The sequence below is a fragment of the Ambystoma mexicanum genome, chromosome 6p (genome assembly GCF_040938575.1).
Source record: "Ambystoma mexicanum isolate Mex_15411 chromosome 6p, UKY_AmexF1_1, whole genome shotgun sequence".
Lineage (NCBI taxonomy): Eukaryota > Metazoa > Chordata > Amphibia > Caudata > Ambystomatidae > Ambystoma > Ambystoma mexicanum.
In genome coordinates this window covers 1519995082-1520016167 of record NC_090935.1, presented here as the reverse complement: position 1 = coordinate 1520016167, position 21086 = coordinate 1519995082, and the positions used below count along the sequence as shown (strand labels likewise).

The 21086-nt window shown below is 48.4% G+C and overlaps 1 protein-coding gene across 1 annotated transcript in view; it reads right to left on the bottom strand.

Moving 5' to 3' along the window:
* The window catches only part of IDUA (alpha-L-iduronidase), a 616851-nt gene that overhangs the window by 485812 nt on the left and 109953 nt on the right, over positions 1-21086 (bottom strand). The window lies entirely within an intron of this gene.

Here is a 21086-nt window from a genome sequence, read left to right as displayed (position 1 = left end):
GTCGATGTATCAGGGGTCTTAACTTTAACCTTAACATAAGGAACCTCGGCAGAGCCGGTACTAGGAGGCCTGGAATGTTTCTACGACATACTAACCGCCAAATTAGCCTTCTCAGGAAGGACCTCGGCGCTGCCGGTAAAAGAAGAATTTCCCTTCTTTGCCCCCTCAACAGATCTGGTGTCGCCGCAAGAGCAGGAACGGTGAGAAACAACCTTCACCGATAAGGCCTTGCCAGACCCTCAGAAATGTTGGTAGCTTTAGCCTCTGTACGAGGGACCTCGGACCCAGGTCCGGTAACAGCCTTACTCGCGTGGGCCTCGAACATCCGTTCGGTAGCACCAAGCCCCACCAAGGCCTCGGGGCGCACCCCGGCATAAGAGCCAGTCGTCCAAATACGGATACTCATGGATACCCTGGAGACGAAGTTAGGCCGCAATCACCAACATCATCTTTGTGAAGACACGAGGCGCTGAGCTGAGGCCAAAAGGAAGCACTCGAAACTGGAAGTGCTCCTCTCCCAAAGAGAAGCGGAGATATCTCCTTTGTGGGTTCCCAATCAGGATATACATGTACGCGTCCTGAAGATCCACAACGCTGAGCCAATCGCCCATCTGCAAGGAGGAGCGTATCTGGCTGGGCGTGATCATCTTGAATTTCTCTTGGGGTAGGAAAAGATTGAACTGGGAAAGGTCTAGGATGGTGCGCAGGCCAGCCTGGTTGGATTTGGGCACCGTAAACAGCCGGGAGTAGAAGCCCTCCCCTCGCTCCCCAAGGGGAACAGGTTCCACAGCTCTGAGGTGCAGAAGTTTCTAATCTCGTCCTTGAGGGAGGGTGAGCCCGACAGCTGAAAAGGAGGGTTGAGGGGTGGGGTAGGGGGTAAAGGTAAGCGGAAGCCCGCTCGAGCTGACAAGACCCATGTAACGCTCACCTGATTCTCGCAGAGGCGCCGGTCTTGACTGGGCGACTACCGTATCTTCAAAGGTGATGTGCAGCACCCGGTTGGCTCTTTGGGCTGGACCTCTGTGCCCTGTATGCCTGACGTGCAGCGTAAGATGTCTGCAGATAGAAAATACGGGGTTAATGAACTGGGGTTATTGGGGTGTCCCTATCTCTTTCCCCTTCTCCTCTCCTGTAGACCCCCACAGGTTAACGCTCTCACCGTAGGTAAGTGAATGCCGAGCTCTCCATCTGCCTCGGGGCAGGGTGCTGTAACCAGTTTCTTCACTGGATAGGTAGCGCAGGCCTCTTGACTTCAGAGGACTGCTGTCTGTCGTTTACTGCACGAACGGTAAGTTTCGAGTAACTCAAATGTCTTTAAAGTCTTTAATAATGATGTCTCTTGTTTTGCAGGGTTCCGGCGATGGCGGATGACGGGCTGAAGTGAGTTGAAGATGGAGCCCGTGTGATGGATAGAAGCGCCTGGAAGCACGTAAGTAAGCGCTTGTTGCCAGCTTCACGATGCGCTCTAACTGTCTTTTTATTTTGCAGGTACAAGTTCGGAGCGGCTGCAGGGTGCCGGGATACCCACTGGGTTAGATGTGGAAAGGAGTAATGGCACTTGAGTATTAAAGTTCCCCAATGTCTTTAAACGCACCTTGTTTTGTCTTTCAGATGCGGGATGCAGCGCCGACGGCCTCCGGAGCGTGCGAAGAGTAGGTAAGCCTTTGCCTTTCAGATGCCGGAATGCTAACCTGTTCTTTCTTGTCTTTATAGGTGTTGCTGAAGACTGGATTCAGGATGGTAAGCCTTTGCCTTTCAGATGCCGGAAAGCTAACCTGTTCTTTCTTGTCTTTATAGGTGTTGCTGAAGACTGGATTCAGGATGGTAAGCCTTTTTCCTTAGGCCCAGGACCGGATGCAGAAGACACGATGAGCGTTCTGCTGCAGAGGGTGCAGAATAACGCAAAGCAAGATTCATCCACCGGGTGTGGTTTAAATAGCCTCCTGTAGTGCTTAGGTGTCTCCTTCCACAGCCACGCCTAAGTAAGAAAAGAGTTCCTGGTAAGAAAAGAGTTCCTGCCTTCCAGAAGAGTTCCAGTGTTCTGAATCTAGGGAGCGGCTCCAGCCCCACCCAACAGGAAAAGTAGTTCCAAACAGAAGAGGATCAGAGGCTCAACTGGCAGGCAAGTAAGCAGCATGGTCTGCTGAAGGTAAGTCCACCCAAGCATTATGAGCCCGGCGCTTCCAGCGCTGGGACTGGGCATATTTATGAGCCTGGTGCCACTGGCGCCAGGACTGGGTCCAAAAGGTCCCAATTGGGACTGGTTGGCACTCGGAACCTGGGTTATGGATCTGCTTCCAAGGGAGTTGGGAAAACCCTGACCTTTTGGAAGCAGAGATCATGACAGTACCCCCCCTCAAGGCCCCTCCCAAACCGGGCTTCTCCGGGGGTTTTGGCTTGTCAGGAAATGTTCGGTGAAATCTTTTGATTAGGCGAGGAGCGTGGACATATTCAGCAGGTTCCCAGGATCTCTCTTGGGGGCCGTAGCCTTTCCAGTCAATTAGGTAGAATAGTTTAGATTTGGAGATCTTGGAGTCCAGAATGCTTTTGACTTCAAACTCGAGTTCTCCATCAACTAGGATAGGTTTTGGAGATTTGGTTAGTCGGGTTTGAGGTTGCACGGGTTTTAATAGAGAGACGTGGAAGACCGGATGTATCTTCATGTGCGGGGGCAAGTCCAACTTGACCGGTACTGGGTTTACTATGGTAGTGATGGAATAGGGACCAAGGTATCTTGGGTTGAATGTGCGTGGCCCTTTTAGAGATAGATATTTGGTGGATAACCAGACTTGATCCCCTACTTGATAGTGAGGGGCTTCCTTCCGATGTTGATCTGCTCCTTTCTTGTATTGTTCTTTAGCCCTTTGAAGGTGAGAAACAGCTTCCTTAAAGGCTTGGGTGATTGTAGAATGCAGGTAGTCTACTGCTGGTGTTTCAAGATCTTGGAGGGGATCCAACTCCGAGGTTCAAGGGTGACTGCCGTACAAAAGAAAAAACGGGGTTTTCCCAGTTCCCGAATGGACAGAGTTATTGTAGGCATACTCGGCTATCCAAAGGATATCTTTCCAAGTTTTTTCAGTTTGTTGCAGCATGCAGCGTAAATACTGTTCCAGAGTTTGATTGGTCCTCTCGGTTTGTCTGTCGGTCTGAGGGTGGTGACTGGTCGATAGTCTCACATCAATTTGAGCGGACCGACAGCAACTTCGCCAAAAATGAGAAATAAATTGACTACCTCGATCCGAAATTAGAACCGAAGGAAAACCGTGCAGTCGGACGATGTTTTCGAGAAATTCTCGGGCCAGAGTTGCTGCTGTTGGTAAGCCTTTGAGCGGAATGAAATGCGCCATCTTGGAGAATAAGTCCACGATTACTAGAATCGTATTGTATCCGGAGCATGGAGGTAGATCGGTGATGAAGTCCATAGAAAGCGTATGCCAAGGGCGAGGTGGGATGTCAATAGGGCGTAAGAGGCCTGCTGGTCTTTCCTTTTGACTCTTGTTTTGGGCGCATACTCCACAGGACATTATAAAGTCTCTGATATCTTTTTTCCAAGACGGCCACCAGAAGTAGCGCTTGATCTTTTCTGAGGTCTTGGCTATACCGGGATGACCTTCCATTAAAGAGTCGTGATAACAAGAGATTACTTTTTTCTGTAAATCTGTGCTGGGTAGGTATAATCGTTCTTGGAAATACAATAAGTTGTCCTTTACTGCAAAGTCCTTTCCCTGCAGATGCCAATTCTGTATGTCTGCTGGAGTTACAAGTTGCCTGGCTTTATCCTTAACTTCCTCTATGGATTCTGTGGCGATTACACCCAGAATTCTTTGTTCGGGAACGATTGGTACAGGTTTAGGGTTGATCAAGTGTTCTTCCACTCCCATCCGAGAAAGGGCATCGGCTTTACCGTTCTTTGTACCAGGTCGATAGGTAATTATGAAGTCAAACTCGGCAAAGAATAATGCCCAACGGAGTTGTCTAGAGGATTGGGCTTTTGCGGTTTTCAAATATTGCAGGTTTCGGTGATCCGTAATCACAGTAACGGTGTGTCGGGCCCCCAGCAGATAATGCCGCCAAGCCTTAAAGGCAGACTTGATAGCCAGAAGTTCCTTGTCAGTAATCGTGTAATTGACTTCAGGAGGCGAGAATTTGCGGGACCAAAATGCCACGGGATGCAACTGATTGGTTACCGGGTCCTTTTGTGATAGAACTGCCCCCATGGCAAGGCTTGAAGCATCAGTTTCCACGATGTAGGGGAGTTCGGGGCGAGGGTGTTTTAAGATTGGTGCAGAGATAAATTTAGTCTTCAAATCCTGGAAAGCTTGTTCCGCCTCGGTAGACCATTCAAAACGTTTGTTTTTCTTTAACAAGGCAGTGATGGGCTGGACTATTCGAGAGAACTCGGGGATAAACCTGCGGTAAAAGTTAGCGAAGCCTAACATGCTTTGCACACCTTTTACGGAGGATGGTGATGGCCATTTGAGAACTGCATCGACCTTCTTTGAATCCATACGCACTCCGCCAGGTGATAATATGAATCCCAAGAATTCCACTTCAGTCACGTTGAAAACACATTTTTCCAACTTAGCTTAAAGTTTGTGTTGACGCAATCTTTCGAGGACCATTTTTACGTGTTTCCGATGTTCAGATTCCGATGAAGAATAAACAAGAATGTCGTCGATGTAAACAACAACACACACATCTATGAGCTCTCTGAGGACATCGTTCATAAAATATTGAAAGGCGGCCGGGGCATTGCAAAGTCCGAAGGGCATGACCTGATATTCAAATAGCCCATACTTGATGCGGAAGGCCGTCTTCCATTCATCGCCCTCTTTTACTCGTACCAAGTGGTAAGCTCCTCTAAGATCCAGCTTTGTATATATGCATGCTTTTCTGACTTGGTCCAGGAGTTCAGGGATCAAAGGTAACGGATATCTATTCTCAACAGTGATCTGGTTCAGGGAGCGATAATCGATACAAGTTCTAAGGTCTCCTTCCTTTTTTGGAACGAAGAACAAAGCTGAAGAGGCAGGGGACTTGGAAGGACGAATAAACCCATTTGCCAGGTATTGATCCAGGTATTGTCGAAGGTGAAGGTTCTCAGGCTCGGTGAGGGCATAAATTCTACTACAAGGAGGAGTAGATCCAGGTATCAGGTCTATCTGGCAGTCATAAGACCTATGAGGAGGTAGAGAGTTAGCCTGCTCCTTCCGGAAAACATCTTGGTATTCTAGGTATTCGGGAGGTAACTGGGGAGTCTCTGAAGAAATTGCTGCCAGTGCAACACCAGGTGGAGGGTGACAAGTAGAGACATATTCTGGAAGCTGGACCGTTCTTGCTCGCCAATCGATCAGAGGATTGTGTTTCTCTAACCAAGGTATTCCTAGAATAATCTGGAACTGAGGGGCCTTGATCACATCGAACACGATCTTCTCATGGTGTCCATCTTGACTTACTAGCGTCACCTCTTGAGTGGTATGCGTTACTGGCCCGGAGGCTATCTCCGTACCATCCACCGTAGTAATGACGTCCTTTACAGCCTTGGGACAAAGAATTAGATTCATCCTCAAAACCATTTCATGATCCACATAATTGCCGATGGCACCGCTGTCGACGTAAGCTTCAATTGCATGTAATCGTTCCGGATTATCAGGGCTAATGAGGACCATAGGTATCACGAAATGCGAGGTCACGGAACTGGTTTTCACGCTCGGCAAGAGGACCTCTATTCTTGTCGGGCAAGGTCGTTTCCCTGCTCAGAGTTTGTAACTGTGGTAACTGCAGCTCCTACTGCCTTCTTGGCAGGTTTCACCGGACAGTCTCGAAGAAAGTGCCGTGAGTTTCCGCAATATAGGCATAATTGCAACTGTTTTCTCCTTTCCCGCTCCCTTTGTGTTGGAGGACCTTTCAGACCCCCTATTTGCATGGGTTCCCCGGAGTCTACTCCTTTGGAAGGAGTTGGCGGTTTGGAAAATACTCGAGCATCAAACTTGGAACGATCGGCCTTCCTGTTCTGCAGTCTGTGATCTATTTGAACGACCAAGTCTATATAATCCGAACAGTCTTGTGGGGGATTCACTACTTGGGCTAAAACGTCTTTGAGCTCTCCACGTAGACCTCTATAAAACAGCGTAATCCTTTTGTCCTCAGGCCATTGAGTTTCCACTATTAGTCTATTGAAAGATGCAATATAAGCCAAAAGGTCTTGATTTCCCTGTTGCAACGAAAGAAGCTCATTGTCCAAGGCCTGCCCCTGTGCATGTCTTGCGAACAGTTTTTCCATACTAAGCTGAAAGGCTTGAAAATCATGGAGAACCGGATCATCTTGATTAACTAGAGGGATCGACCAGTCTGCCGCATTGCCACTAAGGTACGAAAGTACAAAAGCTACTTTAGCTTGATCAGTTGGAAAGGCTGCTGGCCGGCATAAGAAGTGCAACCGGCACTGATTGATAAATACCGCAAACCTCTTTGGGTCACCAGAAAATCGTTCGGGCGGAGCCAGGGGTACATTCCCAGGTAGGTTGATCTGCACTGGATTCATAGAGGATGTTGAAGGAAGATTTGCCCCTGATGCGGGTAGCGGGGTCTGTCCGGCTTGTGACTGTAGCAATTGTCTAGCAAGATCATCCGTTCTCTCCTTGGAAATAATTAGTTCCCTTCTTAGAGCGTTCGTTTCCTGACGAGCTGCATGCACTTCTGCCCTTAGTTCCCCAAGTAACCGGGCTAGGTGGTCAGTATCCGAGGTTTCCATAGCGCCTGGGCGAGAGTTTTGCGGTAGGCTTTGCGTTCTGTAACGCTCACCTGATTCTCGCAGAGGCGCCGGTCTTGACTGGGCGACTACCGTATCTTCAAAGGTGATGTGCAGCACCCGGTTGGCTCTTTGGGCTGGACCTCTGTGCCCTGTATGCCTGACGTGCAGAGTAAGATGTCTGCAGATAGAAAATACAGGGTTAATGAACTGGGGTTATTGGGGTGTCCCTATCTCTTTCCCCTTCTCCTCTCCTGTAGATCCCCACAGGTTAACGCTCTCACCGTAGGTAAGTGAATGCCGAGCTCTCCATCTGCCTCGGGGCAGGGTGCTGTAACCAGTTTCTTCACTGGATAGGTAGCGCAGGCCTCTTGACTTCAGAGGACTGCTGTCCGTCGTTTACTGCACGAACGGTAAGTTTCGAGTAACTCAAATGTCTTTAAAGTCTTTAATAATGATGTCTCTTGTTTTGCAGGGTTCCGGCGATGGCGGATGACGGGCTGAAGTGAGTTGAAGATGGAGCCCGTGTGATGGATAGAAGCGCCTGGAAGCACGTAAGTAAGCGCTTGTTGCCAGCTTCACGATGCGCTCCAACTGTCTTTTTATTTTGCAGGTACAAGTTTGGAGCGGCTGCAGGGTGCCGGGATACCCACTGGGTTAGATGTGGAAAGGAGTAATGGCACGTGAGTATTAAAGTTCCCCAATCTCTTTAAACGCACCTTGTTTTGTCTTTCAGATGCGGGATGCAGCGCCGACGGCCTCCGGAGCATGCGAAGAGTAGGTAAGCCTTTGCCTTTCAGATGCCGGAATGCTAACCTGTTCTTTCTTGTCTTTATAGGTGTTGCTGAAGACTGGATTCAGGATGGTAAGCCTTTGCCTTTCAGATGCCGGAAAGCTAACCTGTTCTTTCTTGTCTTTATAGGTGTTGCTGAAGACTGGATTCAGGATGGTAAGCCTTTTTCCTTAGGCCCAGGACCGGATGCAGAAGACACGATGAGCGTTCTGCTGCAGAGGGTGCAGAATAACGCAAAGCAAGATTCATCCACCGGGTGTGGTTTAAATAGCCTCCTGTAGTGCTTAGGTGTCTCCTTCCACAGCCACGCCTAAGTAAGAAAAGAGTTCCTGGTAAGAAAAGAGTTCCTGCCTTCCAGAAGAGTTCCAGTGTTCTGAATCTAGGGAGTGGCTCCAGCCCCACCCAACAGGAAAAGTAGTTCCAAACAGAAGAGGATCAGAGGCTCAACTGGCAGGCAAGTAAGCAGCATGGTCTGCTGCAGGTAAGTCCACCCAAGCATTATGAGCCCGGCGCTTCCAGCGCTGGGACTGGGCATATTTATGAGCCTGGTGCCACTGGCGCCAGGACTGGGTCCAAAAGGTCCCAATTGGGACTGGTTGGCACTCGGAACCTGGGTTATGGATCTGCTTCCAAGGGAGTTGGGAAAACCCTGACCTTTTGGAAGCAGAGATCATGACAACACATCTGTCTTCTGTGATGGTCTGCCACGCCTCCCAATGAGACGCAATGCGTCCTCCCACCGGGTCTCGTGCTCGCGCGGAAAACCTTCATTTGGCAGGTTTATCGGTGGCAGTGCCACCTGAACCTGCTGAGGAGCGGGAGAAATACCGCGTACGCTGTTGTCTACGGCGGTTATTCCCCGCAGGAGTATCCACTCTGCGATTTCTGTGGTCGAGGAAGCCCCTAAAACCAGAGGAAGGTCGACCTTGCGATAACAGCCTTTGAGTCTTGAAGGGAGGTTTAACCAGAACAGACAAAGATTTGGCCGTCTGAGTGCTGTCTTTGGTTTTGGTGAGCTCTAAATCAGTAGAAGAGTGAAAAAGCTCCTTACCATCAAATGGAAGGTCCAGGACCTTGTCTTGCACCTCCTTCGAGAACTTAGTGGCATGCAGCCATGCTTGCCGTGAGGTATCAACCCCTAACATCAGACCCCAAGCCGAGGGGTCTACGTGATGAGCCGCAGCCTCCAGGAGATCCTGGGCCAAGACCCTGGCATCGGAAAGGCCTCCTCTGAAATCCTCCAGCTTCTCGACCGGGATATGCTCCTCAAACTCCGACAGATCTCTCCACATCCGCATGTTAGCTCCCGCCAAAATCGATTCTGCATTGGCCTGCCTGAGCTGCAAGGCCGAATTGGCAAAGATTTTCCTCCCTATGGAGTCCAGGAGCTTGTCCTCCTTTCCCAAGACCCGAGTCGCTGTCGCGGAGGAGGAAGCTGCAGGTCTGGATTGCAACGTGGCCGCAGCCACCACTGTGGAGGAGGGAGGCGGACAAGACAAGGCCACTTCTTCCGAGGAATGTAGACGGTACCTTGCGTCAATCTTTTTATTTACAAAAAGTCCCGAGTGTGGCTTTTCCCAAACTCTTCGGACCTCGGCCAGAGCGTACTTCTGCAAGAACAGGCCGGTACGCTCCAAAGGAGACAAGGTGAAAGCCCCAGAAAGCACGCCCTACTGCGGAGCAGGTGCCTCGGGCACCGGAACATCTAAGAAGCTCATCATGTCCAGTACCCGGTCATGGAAAGCTCTGGTAGAGCGGGGCAGGTCCTCGTTGTCCTGATCGTCTTGAGGTTCATCTGACAGGTCCGGCACCTGCTGAGCCGAGTCAGGCACTGCCTTGTCCACTGGGGACAATGGCGGCACAGGCGGAAGCGCAGGGGGAGGCACCACGGGCAAGGGAGGTGCCGGCGGAACCACCAACAGGACGGGTGGAGCCGGAGGCGCGGGTGGACATATCTCCTTGAAAAGCCCCTTGAAATATTCCCTCATGGGGTCAGTGCGCATAAGCGCTTGAAATTTACCGAAAAAGGTGTCCTCACGAGATTGTTTCAGAACCTGAGGAGGCCTCTCATGAGGTGGACAAATCCAGGGACGCAACGGGGAAGAGTGCCACAGAGGCCCACATAAATCAAGGGAGTCGCCCCCGCGAGCAACAAAACATTGTGCGGAAGAGGCATCCGGGCGTTCCAATCAAAAACTGGCTGGCACATGAGGAAGTGAGGCAGGGGTCCCCGTCGATGGATCAGGGGTCTTAATTTTAGCCTTAACGTAAGGAACCTCGGCCGAGCCGGTACTATGAGGGCTGGAACGTTTCTGCGACATACCAACTACCAACTGAGCCTTCGAAGGAAGAGAGTCGGCACTGCCGGTAAAAGAAGAAACCACCTTCTTTGCCCCCTCAACAGATCTGGTGTCATCACAAGAGCGGGAACGGTGCGCTGTCACCGACAGGGCCTTGCCCGGCCCCTCAGAACTGTTGGTAGCCTTAGCCTCTGTATGAGGGACCTCAGACCTAGGCCCGGTAGAAGCCTTATCGGCACGGGCCTCAAACATGCTTTCGGTAACCTCAAGCCCAGCCAAGACCTCGGGGCGTACCCCGGTTTTGTTTTTGAGGGAAGCCGAAAGAACGCCTCAGAGCAAGCTCCGGTACCCCACGACTCAGTAGAACTGGATCTACACACAGCCCCCACAGGAGGGGCCTCGGAGCGTACTCCGGTGATCACAGGCCCCTTACGGAGACCCTCGGAGAAAACTCTGGTAGAATGATTAGGCCCGACAGGCACCTGAGAGTGAACCCCGGTAACAGAGCGATCAACGCCCCTCCCGGCTCGAGAGGAACCCGGGAAGGTATCCCCCGGCCGGGGTACTCTGAAAATCAAAGAACTTACCGGGCGTTTCTTCTTCTCGTCGATGAACGCCTGAAAATGCGAAGGAGGAGTCCTTCCGAACACCTCCTCCCACCGCTCCAACCGACGTTGAAGAGCCCAGACCAAAAGGGAGTCACAGTAAAAACAGGAGTCCCAACGGTGTTCCGGACCCAAACACTCTAAACAAAGAGGATGGGGATCCGCCTTCGCGAAGCGACAGTGACACGATGAGCAGTCTGGAAAATCTAGTTCAAAAGACACAGACAGACTAGTAAACGAACACTAGCGAGAGCCAGAGAGGGAAAAACGGAAGAAAATCTTGCGAGAATGCAAGTGCGTCCGGCCCCGATCGTGTGGAGAAAAGGACTGATGGGCGATGCGCGGGGCGGAGCCAAGGTTGCCGGGGCTACGGCCGCGTGCCGGGACCCGCGCAGGAAAGAGAGGAGGGACAAACTTTTGAAAAAAAATTGGATGCTTTTTACAAAGTGCTCCGGTACCGTCCCACAGGACGGAGAGATGTCCCATAAGTATGGAGGAAAGGGGACGGGACATAGGAGTATGACCTTGTCATCTAATGTAGTAATTCAAGATGTATAATAATACATTGAAAGGTTGATAATGGAGAGGTAATTGAGATATATGAAAAGAAAATGTGTATGTACATTTAGTAAACTGCACTGTACATGCACCAAGTTCAGAACACTAATAGCTAAAAGTTACTTTTAAATTACCTATAATTGTGAAAATTTACAAGATAATTCAGCAACGAAGCGAAAAAAGCTGTGATATCCTTAGTAGATTGAAGAGATGTTTACTTGCTAAGGATTTGAATTGGTTTATAAATACTTTAAAAAGTGGGTTTGTATGGGAATTTGTCGTGTGCAAGGACTTCCCCTAAATGTTGTTAGTCTTTTTTTTTAGGGGCGTGATATAGTATCGGTACATAATATTTAGGTATGTGTAAAGATTGATAGAGGTGAAGGATTAACAATGTCAAATTTCATAAAAGAATGTGGACACAAACAAAAAATTATTGCAAGTGCATGGTCCAAGTGGGAACTGCCTTTTGATAAGGGCGGGGTGGATAAAGTTGCGCCTTGTGTATGGTCATATGCATATCTTGATTGCAGAGATGGGGTTTCAAAGCAGAGTATGGAGACACCGGGTCAGGGATGGAAATTGGTCCCTAGAAGCAAGATCCCTTTGAGTTCTACATGGTATTTGGCACCTTGTGCTTTCCCATCCAGCCAACCCCCTTACGAGTGCATGTCCTAAGTGAGAACTGCCTTTGATTGGGGCGGGGGGGGTAGATCTCGATATAGCGAGCGGAATAGGTCTGGCACTGTGTCAAAGGACACACAGATATGTTGATTGCAGGGACGGGTCTTCAAAGACATCAGACACAAAGGCCCACAAACTAAGGCGCCTGTCTGAGCCTGTCTGCAGCTGGATGGAGCAGGATTTTCACTGGCCCTGGTAAGTAGCTACGGCACCCATTGCTCCATCCATCTTCCTTGACACTATCCCTGTTGAAACTGTTGCCTGCTCCATTTCCCACCGCCTATCAGTAACTTCTAATCTAGCACCAACAGCATTATCTCCATATTATACATCGTAAGGACGGCCCCTTTACTGCTCTGTAACCTCCCTGCTCCAAAAAAAGATCGATCCCGTACCGTTTCGATACTCTCTGCTTCCATTTGTGCAGCCATTTCATTGTGTATGCATTGGAGTGCTTTCTGCAAAATTCGAATTAGATGTACTGTCCATCTGTGCAGCCATTTTGTTTTGCATGCTTTAGAGTGCTTGCTACAAAATTCAAATTTAGGTACGTTTACAAACTTGTCACTGATCTGTAAATCTGGGCACTTCTAGCGCATCCATTGTTTTCTGTCTGCTTGGCCACCTGTTGTGATTCTACTGTTGCATAGTGCCTCTAACCCACTCCCTGCTATCCTCTGATCCCCCTGTGTTCCCTGCCCCCATGGTGCTCATCTCCCCTATCTACTTTAACTGTTTCTCCATCTCCTACTCTCCCTCTCTCACAAAGTCTGGAAGGAAGAAACTAAAAAATGTCACTCAGACACCTACATCAATGCTTCCTCCGGACAGAATATTTATTTATTACATTTGATTGTACACCCAAATCTGTGGGTATCCCGGCGTAATATTTCAAGGTTACTTACAACTTACATTTCGTATGTCAGTTACATAGACAGACAGCATAGAATTCTTTCAAACTTAATTGTAACATGGATTTGTTGCTACTTCTTGGTTACAGTATGAAGTGCTTGGTTGGTATGATGTATAGCTTTACAGTAACAAGTTTATAAAGCAAAGCATATTTACACAACAGTTATATACTTCAGAGTGTTAGTATTTGTTGAACAGCCAGGTTTTTAGTAGTTTCTTGAACTGCAGGTGGGAGAGCTCATTACAAATATTGGCTGGTAAAGAGTTCCAGATTCTGGGGGCCGCTATAGTAAAGCATGAGTTTCCTGATCTAGCGTTCTTGAATCTGGGGATCTGAAGATGGGTGTTGGCACTAGATCCAAGTGATCTTGCTGAATAGTTAAGTGTGAGGCATTGAGGTAAATCGGGGCTTTGGCGTGACACATTTATGGGTGATAGTGAGGGTTTTATTGAGAATTCTTGCTTGTATGGGTAGCCAGTGTGCTTCTATTCTAGTTTGTGTGATGTGTTCTCTTTTGCTCAAGTGTAGTGCTGCTCTCAGCTCTTTATTTTGTAGCAGTTGTAGTTTGTTTATGTTTTTCTTTGAAGTTCCGTAGTAGTAGTAGTATGTTACAATAATATATTTTAGTGAGGATAAGGGCTCTGGCTAGAGTTATGCAATTCTGGGGTGTGAGGAAGGGTCGGCCAAGTGTAATGAGTTTGGCGGGTATGATGTGGCAGATGCAAGTGAATTAATGTGTTTGCACATAGTGAAGCTGGAATCGAGATAGACACCAAGTGTTTTAACTTGGTTGGATATGTTAATGGTGGAGCCATCTATGACTGTGGCGGTATACTCTGGGTGTAGCTTCTTTAGACGGGCGGGAGCGTCTACTATCAGGATCTCCGTTTTTTTTCTCCATTGAGACAGAGACTGTTGGTTGCCATCCAATTCTGGATGAAGGCGTAGATTTTATTGATAGTGATGGTGTCCTGCTCAAGGTTACCTTTGATGGGGATAAGTATTTGCGTGTCGTCCGCGAAGTGGGTGTAAATTACTCCTATAGCATCTAACGCCGAGAAGAGCAGTTTGGTATAAGCATTGTAGAGTGTCAGGGAGAGGCATGAGCCTTGTGGGACACCTACTGGCACAGCTATGGGATTGGCTGCTTCATCACTGATGGCTACTGTGGATGTTCAGGCAGAGAGGAAAGATTTGATCCATAGTGTAGCATCCTTGGAGAAGTGGAAGTTTTTTGCTATTGTGTGACAAAGTTTGTTGTGGACCACTAAATCAAATGCCGCCGAGAGGTCGAGCAGCAATAGAATGCAGAGGTTTCCAGATTCTCTGATAGCATTGGTTTTTCGTGTCTAGTAAGGCTGTCTCAGTACTGAGCCTGGCACGGAAGCCTGATTGTCTATCTGCTAGTAAGTGATTGTTTTCTAAGTGGTCTTGAACTTGTGTGTATGAAATCTTATCTATGATTTTCAGCACAAACGGGACTGTCATAATGGGCCTGTAGTTAGTGGGGATGGTGGGGTCGAGTGTGGGTTTTTTGGGTAAGGGGGTTACCCCTGCTTCTTTGATATTGGCTGGGATGGAATTAGTGTTGAAGGAAGCGTTAATAAAATTAGTAATGGTGGGCGCTAGAGTAGGGGCGCAAGCTTAAATTAATTTGCCTGGGAAGCTGTCGCGTTTGCAACTTGAAGGCTCAAGTGATGCTATGGTATTGAGAACCTCAGAGGGTGTTACTTGGTTGAACTGGAATTTGGCTATGATGTCTGGGACATTTAGTGGTGGTTGGAGGGGGGGGGGGGTAAATCCGGTGGTGAGCTCTTGCGCTTTTCTTTGTAAAGAGATTTTACTTTGTAGTTTGTTTATTTTGGATGATAGTGCATCTTGAATGGTGGTGCACCAGGCTTTACTTGCTGTGGATGGGCTAGGAGGCGGGCATGGTGTTTCAAGTTCTTTTATGATGGTGAACAATTCTTTGCTGTTGGATGCTGCATTGGAGAGGCCGAGGTTCAAGGAGTTAGCTTTCTGGGTGGTCACTGCGAGTTTCTAGGTTTTAGAAATGTTAAGGAGTTATTTTTTGATTTCGCTGCAATGCTTTTTTCTATTGAGGTGTTCCAAGGCTCTTTTTTTCTTCTTAGTTCAACAAGTTCCTCAATTGAACCATGGATTGCTACGTTTGAGTCTTAGTAATTTAAGTCTGCGAGGAGCAACTTCATCTATGCCTGTGCTCAAACAATTATGGTAGCGAGTAGGGATGCTTTCAGGGGGGCGGTTGATTATGGGTTGTGCTGCAAGCAGTTTTTCCAAGATGGCGTCAGGGTTTCTGGGGTGAGTTTGCAGAAATTTCTACTCAAGATGGGCACAGGTGTGTTAAGTGGGGGTACTCGGTCATTGTCCATAATTAAATTAAAACCTATTAAGGAGTGCTCTGTCCAGGATAATTCTACGATGTCTTCAAGAATGATGGTAGTATTTAGAGTTAAGATCCAAACTAGGATTCTACCTTTGGAGTGGGTTGGGGTGTTGACCATTTGGGTGAATTGCATTTCTGTGAGAGCATTAGGAAATGCAGTGGCTTTTTGACCTGTTACATCGTTAAAGCCTAATTTGATATCTCCTAATATGATACATTTGTTTTAGGTTTGAGGAGTGTGGTGATTAGAAGAGGTAGTTCAATGTCTGGGTGGTTTGCTGAGCTAGGGGCTCTATATATTATTAAGAAATTGATGGTGGTGTTAGGGTCAGTGGCTAGTTTGAGCGAGAGGAGTTCATTTCCTTTCAGTGACTCCGTATTTGCATCCTCCAAAGCCTAATGAGGTTTTGGCGAGAATGGCTACTCCACCTCCTATGTCTTCTTGTCGGTCAGCCCTAAGGATGGAAAAGTCAGGAGGGATGGCTAGGGATCAGATGCTGGATAGAGCCATGTTTCAGTTGTTATTAGGAAGTCGAGTTTATCTTCAACGATGAGGTCGTGGACGTCTATGGCGTGAGCACCTAGGGATCTTACATTTAGTAATGCACCTTTTAATGGTTCTCTGGAAGGTGGTGTAGGGGTGAGTTTTGATTGGTGGTGTTTGCTGGTGAGCTCAGGGGCCCCTTTGCTTTTTGTGATAGTGTTAAGAGGGGTGGGGATCAGGTGCAGTGTTAATGATTGGCATTTTCCGATTATTGCCAGATTTTCTCTTGAATAGGGGGTGAGTGGGTATTAGATTGGTGGTAGGTCTAGGGTTCTTGCGTTGTAAGAAGGTGTGGGAAGAAAGTCTAGTTTTTCTTTTAAGTCCTGTAATAGGTTTTGTAACTCCTGAAGTGGTTTTGGGTGTTGTGGTCGACAGGGGTGTACAATGTGTAGTATTGCCACAGAGAAGGTGGCGTGCGGCCTGTACATGTTATTGTGCTGTGTGGGTGGAAAGGGTGTGGTATTGGGCAGAAATGGGATGGGGGATGGTGTAGGGTAGTGTCTAGGGCAGTGGATACGGGCAAGGCCTGCGCCCAAGTATACAAAGGTGCCCTTAGAACATTCTCTAGTATATAGGCAGGTTGTGTATCGGTGGAGGGCCATGGTCGTATTATGTGTAAGGTGAGTTGGAGCAGTAGTTCTGGTAATCTGGGCCAAGTATTGTAGGTAGTACATTAGTAGTAGGGTTTGCATGATTTTGTAAACTAGATGTAATTTAGAGTATTTGGTGTGGTTTAGTAAACGGCTAAGGGAGCTGTCTCACTGTAGTGGTAAAGCATTAAGTAGGTTCAATACTATATACTGGGAGAGCACTAGCATGCTGGGTCGAGGCAATTCGGCCTATCACTGACATCCTCTTTGCTATTCCTTCAACTAACCTATGGACCCCCCATATGGTTTCTGTCCTCTCCCCTTTCTCCTCCTAACCCATTACTGGCGGTGCTAGAAGGGAAATGCTCTTGGCTCACTTTGCAACTTCAAAATGCAGCATTAATTTATCACAATGGCACTATCATGGCCCAGGGATCTCAGTCCAACCTTCTCCTTCTGGACAGGTGTATTCTTTCCCTCTTCAACTTCCCACCTTCTCCTTCCACTGCTCAATCGCTCCCCCCAGCCCCAAAGGGTAGCACTGCACCCCTGTACCCCCCTTCCAAATGTTTTAAAGGGGGCCACCAGCTTCAGTTAGCTACCCTCAATTCTCGCTGTGATATTAAACACTCCTCCAATATCTGTCACCTCCTTGAATACCTTGATGTCCTCTGCCTCACTAAACATGGTTCAAGACCAGCTCTGTCATTGCTTGTGACGCTCTTCTTCCTGAGGGATACAAGATCATGTCCAACTCCAGACTCTCTTGCTCTGGTGGTGGAGTGGCTCTGAGTGGGTTCCTGCTTTCATCATCCCCACTCAATCGTACCTTTTCTTTGAAAGCCTACTTTGCAGGCTGTCTGTCTACCCTTCTTGCTCTCTTACTCTTGCTTCCATCTACAGACCGCCAGGTCCTTCCTCCCTCTTCCTCTCTGAATAGGCTGACTTCCCCTCCCCTCTTCTTGCCTCCACCCCAAACATATCTTTCTTGGGGACTTCAAAATCTATCTCCACTCCACTGTTGTAGCCACATTCTCTTCCATGACCTCTGCAACACTTTCCCTCACTATCCTCCCCACCAGTCCAACCCACTCTGCAGAGCACACCTTTGAGGCTCTCATCTCAACAGACATCCCTATGTCCAACCCTCTCTCCTGGTCTGACCTCTCTCCTCTCTTCCTTCCTTCCTTCTTGACCTCCCCTGTCTCCTCCCCCCGTACTGCCAGTCTCATCCTGTGTCATTCGACCGATGAAGCGTGTGTCAGTCGCTGCTTTTGCTTCCTCCTTCACCCCTCCTTCTGACTCTGTCCTAACTAACCTCATCTCTCTATCACTAAAACCCTGGAGATCCTTGCCCCTTGCATATTTGTGGATCTGCACGAAGCCTGCCTCCAAATGCAACACTTGGTATGACTCAGACTTAGCTGCTTTGAAACAAAGGTGCAAAGCGGGCAGACATCTAGCTCATCCCCCGACAAACTGGCCCACCGTCTACTTCAAAGGCAAAACAGTCTTTCCATCTGCTCCAAGAAAAGAGCTCATGTTTAAGCTTGCATCTCTGGAGCCACCCATAGCAGGGCTGAACTCTTTAAAATCTGCAAGGAACTCGCCAAGCCTACCGCAGTCTCCTCTTTTCCTTCTCCCTCCCAGGCCTTATGGTCTGCACTGGCCTCCCACTTTTCCTCCAACACTCTTGACATCATGTCCTCTCTGTCATCTGCCCCCCAACTCCCACCTTTTCTCACCTCTTTTGCCCCCCTCCCCTCCACACTCTCCTCCCTCTCTACCCCTGGACCAGATGAGAACTCTAGAGTGTTCCGCTCTATAAAAATCTCCTCTAAACAGGCGCTAGCCTGCTGCTCCAGAACCATCAAGAACAACATCGGGACTCTCGCCCCTGCCTTGGTTGACCTCTGCAACCACGCTTTTGCCACAGGCTCTTTCCTTCAACCCCTGGAGCACTCTCTTGCGCACCCTCTCCTAAAACAATGTCTTTTACCCCTCTTGCCCGGCTAACTATCGCGCTCTCTCTATTATCCCTTTCTTGGGCAATCTCATGGAGAAGCTGGCCATCCCCCAACTGACCCTCCACACCGAAATGGCTTACTGGTTCCATGAGCAACAGTCTGGTTTCAGGGCAGCCAGAGGCACTGAAACTGCTCTCCTGAATACCTGCGATTGCCTACTCTCTAATTTGGACTCTAACACTCCTTCCGTTCTGATCCTCCTTGATCTTACCTCTGCTTTTGACATTGTCAGTCACTCCATCCTCATAAAATGTCTTAGTGATACCTTAGGCATCACGGACCAGGCAGGTGGCGTGGCTTACCTATTTCCTCTCCAACAGACCCTCCCACGCGCAAATGGGCCCTTTTCTCTCCTCCACCCCATTCGCTACCTGTGGCGTCCCTGAGGGCTCCATCCTATCGCCTTGGCTCTTCATCTACATGGCCACTCTGGGCCACCTGATCTCCACCTACTCCCATAATTTCCAGTGTTGCACAGACGACACGCAGCTCTCTTTCTGGCTGCCTTCCCCTAACTGCTCCTTCTCCCTCATACCCGACTGCTATTCAGGCATGGTGCACTGTCAATGATCTGTGCCTCACTATCAGCAAGACAGAGCTCCTTCTCATTGGGACGCCTCCTCCTAGTTTCCCCATTCACTCTCTGGCCAGACTCCCTGGCTCCCCTCCCCTTACCCACTTGTGGAGTAGAAAACTTGGGATCCTCCCTCTACTACTCCCCACACATCAGGGACCTTGCCAAGAAGTCCAATTTTCAACTTCATCTCCTCAAGGGCATTCTACCTTTCCTCACCTTCGCCCAGAAGCTCAATGTCTCCAGAACCCTGGTTATCTCTGGGCTTGACTACTGCAATAGCCTCTTCCTCAGCCTTCCTCTTTCCTCCCTTTGCCCCCTCCAACTAATCCAGAATAGGACTGCTAGACCTAGCCTTCTCCAGTCCTACAAGCTCTCCACTGGCTCCCAGCGACTGCAGGGATCAAATGCAAGACCCTCTGCATTAACCACAAGGCTGTCTGGGGCCTGGGACCTCTATACATCGAGCTCTATCTCCCAAAATACCTCCCAGCCAGAGTCCTCCGGCCTTCTGGTGCCAACTCTCTTCAGGCCAAACATTTCTCCAAGCAGAGTGTGGGAGGTAGATCCCTCTCCTCGGCTGGCGCCTCTCTCTGGAACAGCCTCCCTACCCCCATCAAACTTGAAACTAATCTTGAGTTCCGGAAAGATTTGTCCTCTTCCTTCCCTCTCCCCCTCCCATGCTAAACTCTCCATCTGCCGCTGGTCTGAGGCCTGTTCCCTCAGAGTCATACAAGGGCCAGACCACCCACCAACAGTCCCCCCAACATCCTCTGCCAGCACTTGCCCCTGGGCTCCCTTTCCTGGACTATCCCAACTTAGTCCTCCTGTCCACTGCACTCCTCTTCCCATCCCCCCTCTTTCCCCTAGCACTTGCCGCCTCTGACCAACCAGCACTTGCCTGCCCCCACCCATGGGGGCACCCCGCTTCTGCACTTCTCGTCATGTACTGCACGGTAGGATTGTCATAAGATCAATATAACTGTTTCTTTGTTTTGTATTCTTATGATTTCCGATGTCCCCCCAACCCTCTTTTCTTGTGGCGCCTGGAAACACTTGTGTAAGGGGCCATACAAATATCCAATAAATAAATGAATAAATATATAAACAGACAGGAAAAAATATACATCTGGCCTTTTATTATATTGTTAGATTATTGAAAGTGAGCGTGCTTGCAAAGAAACTTCATTAGAGCTAGTGTTTAAGTACCTTTTTCAGTTCCATTCGTTGTAGTTGCTATGTAGCTGAACAGAGCAAAAAGGAGTTGTGGAGGCTCTGAATGAAATAGACTGAAATGAATGCAGGAGAAACTCCAAGGTTGTCTGATCAGAAAGGGGTTGTTGATATTTATAGAGCAAAGAGGATGCTTGGACAATCCATGGATACACGTCACATAGAACATTCGAATGAGAGATGCACTTGCATGGCGACAAGGGGTGTAAGCTTAAAGTTAGCATCTGCTGACGTCAGCTTGAGGGGCCTATTTTATGATTTACTGCTGCCAGGTCACTAGAACGTAGGCCGATTGATAAACTGATAATATTCTCACACGGTGGCGGTTTCCAATCCGTGCGGTTCGCATGTCTAAATGTCAGGAAATCAAAGGTGAGATGCTTTGGAAAAAGAATTGTGATTGATCGATATATGCTTTAAAATACATGCCCCATCCATTAAACCAATACCATTCCTGAGAAAACTTCTCCTTTAATGCTTTATTGATTTAGTGTATCATACAGCTTGTAAACTGGATTTTCAGAGAGCTGTGCTCGGAGAAGAAGGGAGAGGGAAGGAAGAGTAGGAGAATGGGGAGGGGGGACAGACGACCTAAAAACCCAGGTTTGGTAAGACCGGATATATTAAAAATACTGTGAAGAAAGGTGCATTCCAGCCTCTGATACTACACATTATTTGTTAATATTAACAAATATATTAGTTAGCATGTTTAATGGATACAGACCCTGCATCTAACGGTCTAAGGAAAGGGCCAACATTATACCCGAGTGAAAGCTCTTTGGAAAAAGATGTTTATTTGGGTTTGCTGAACTCAAAATGGTTGGGTTTAAGTCTTTGTCCAATGAGAAGCGTCTCTCATTATTCAGAGCCCTTGCTGGCCATTCCTTTAATGCTAATCTTTTTCAGTCCGTAGGATCCTTGGAGGAGTATTTGCTTAGCCAAACAGCAGGCTAATGGATGGGGTGCAATTCTTGAACAGTTTGGAAATGAAAGTGGGAAATAACTATGCCGATGACACACAGATTCTACCCCCTCTCTGACAACTACAATGAAGACTGCCCCACACTCAACTCTGTCTACTTGACCAGTAAAACCTGGATGGCCAGA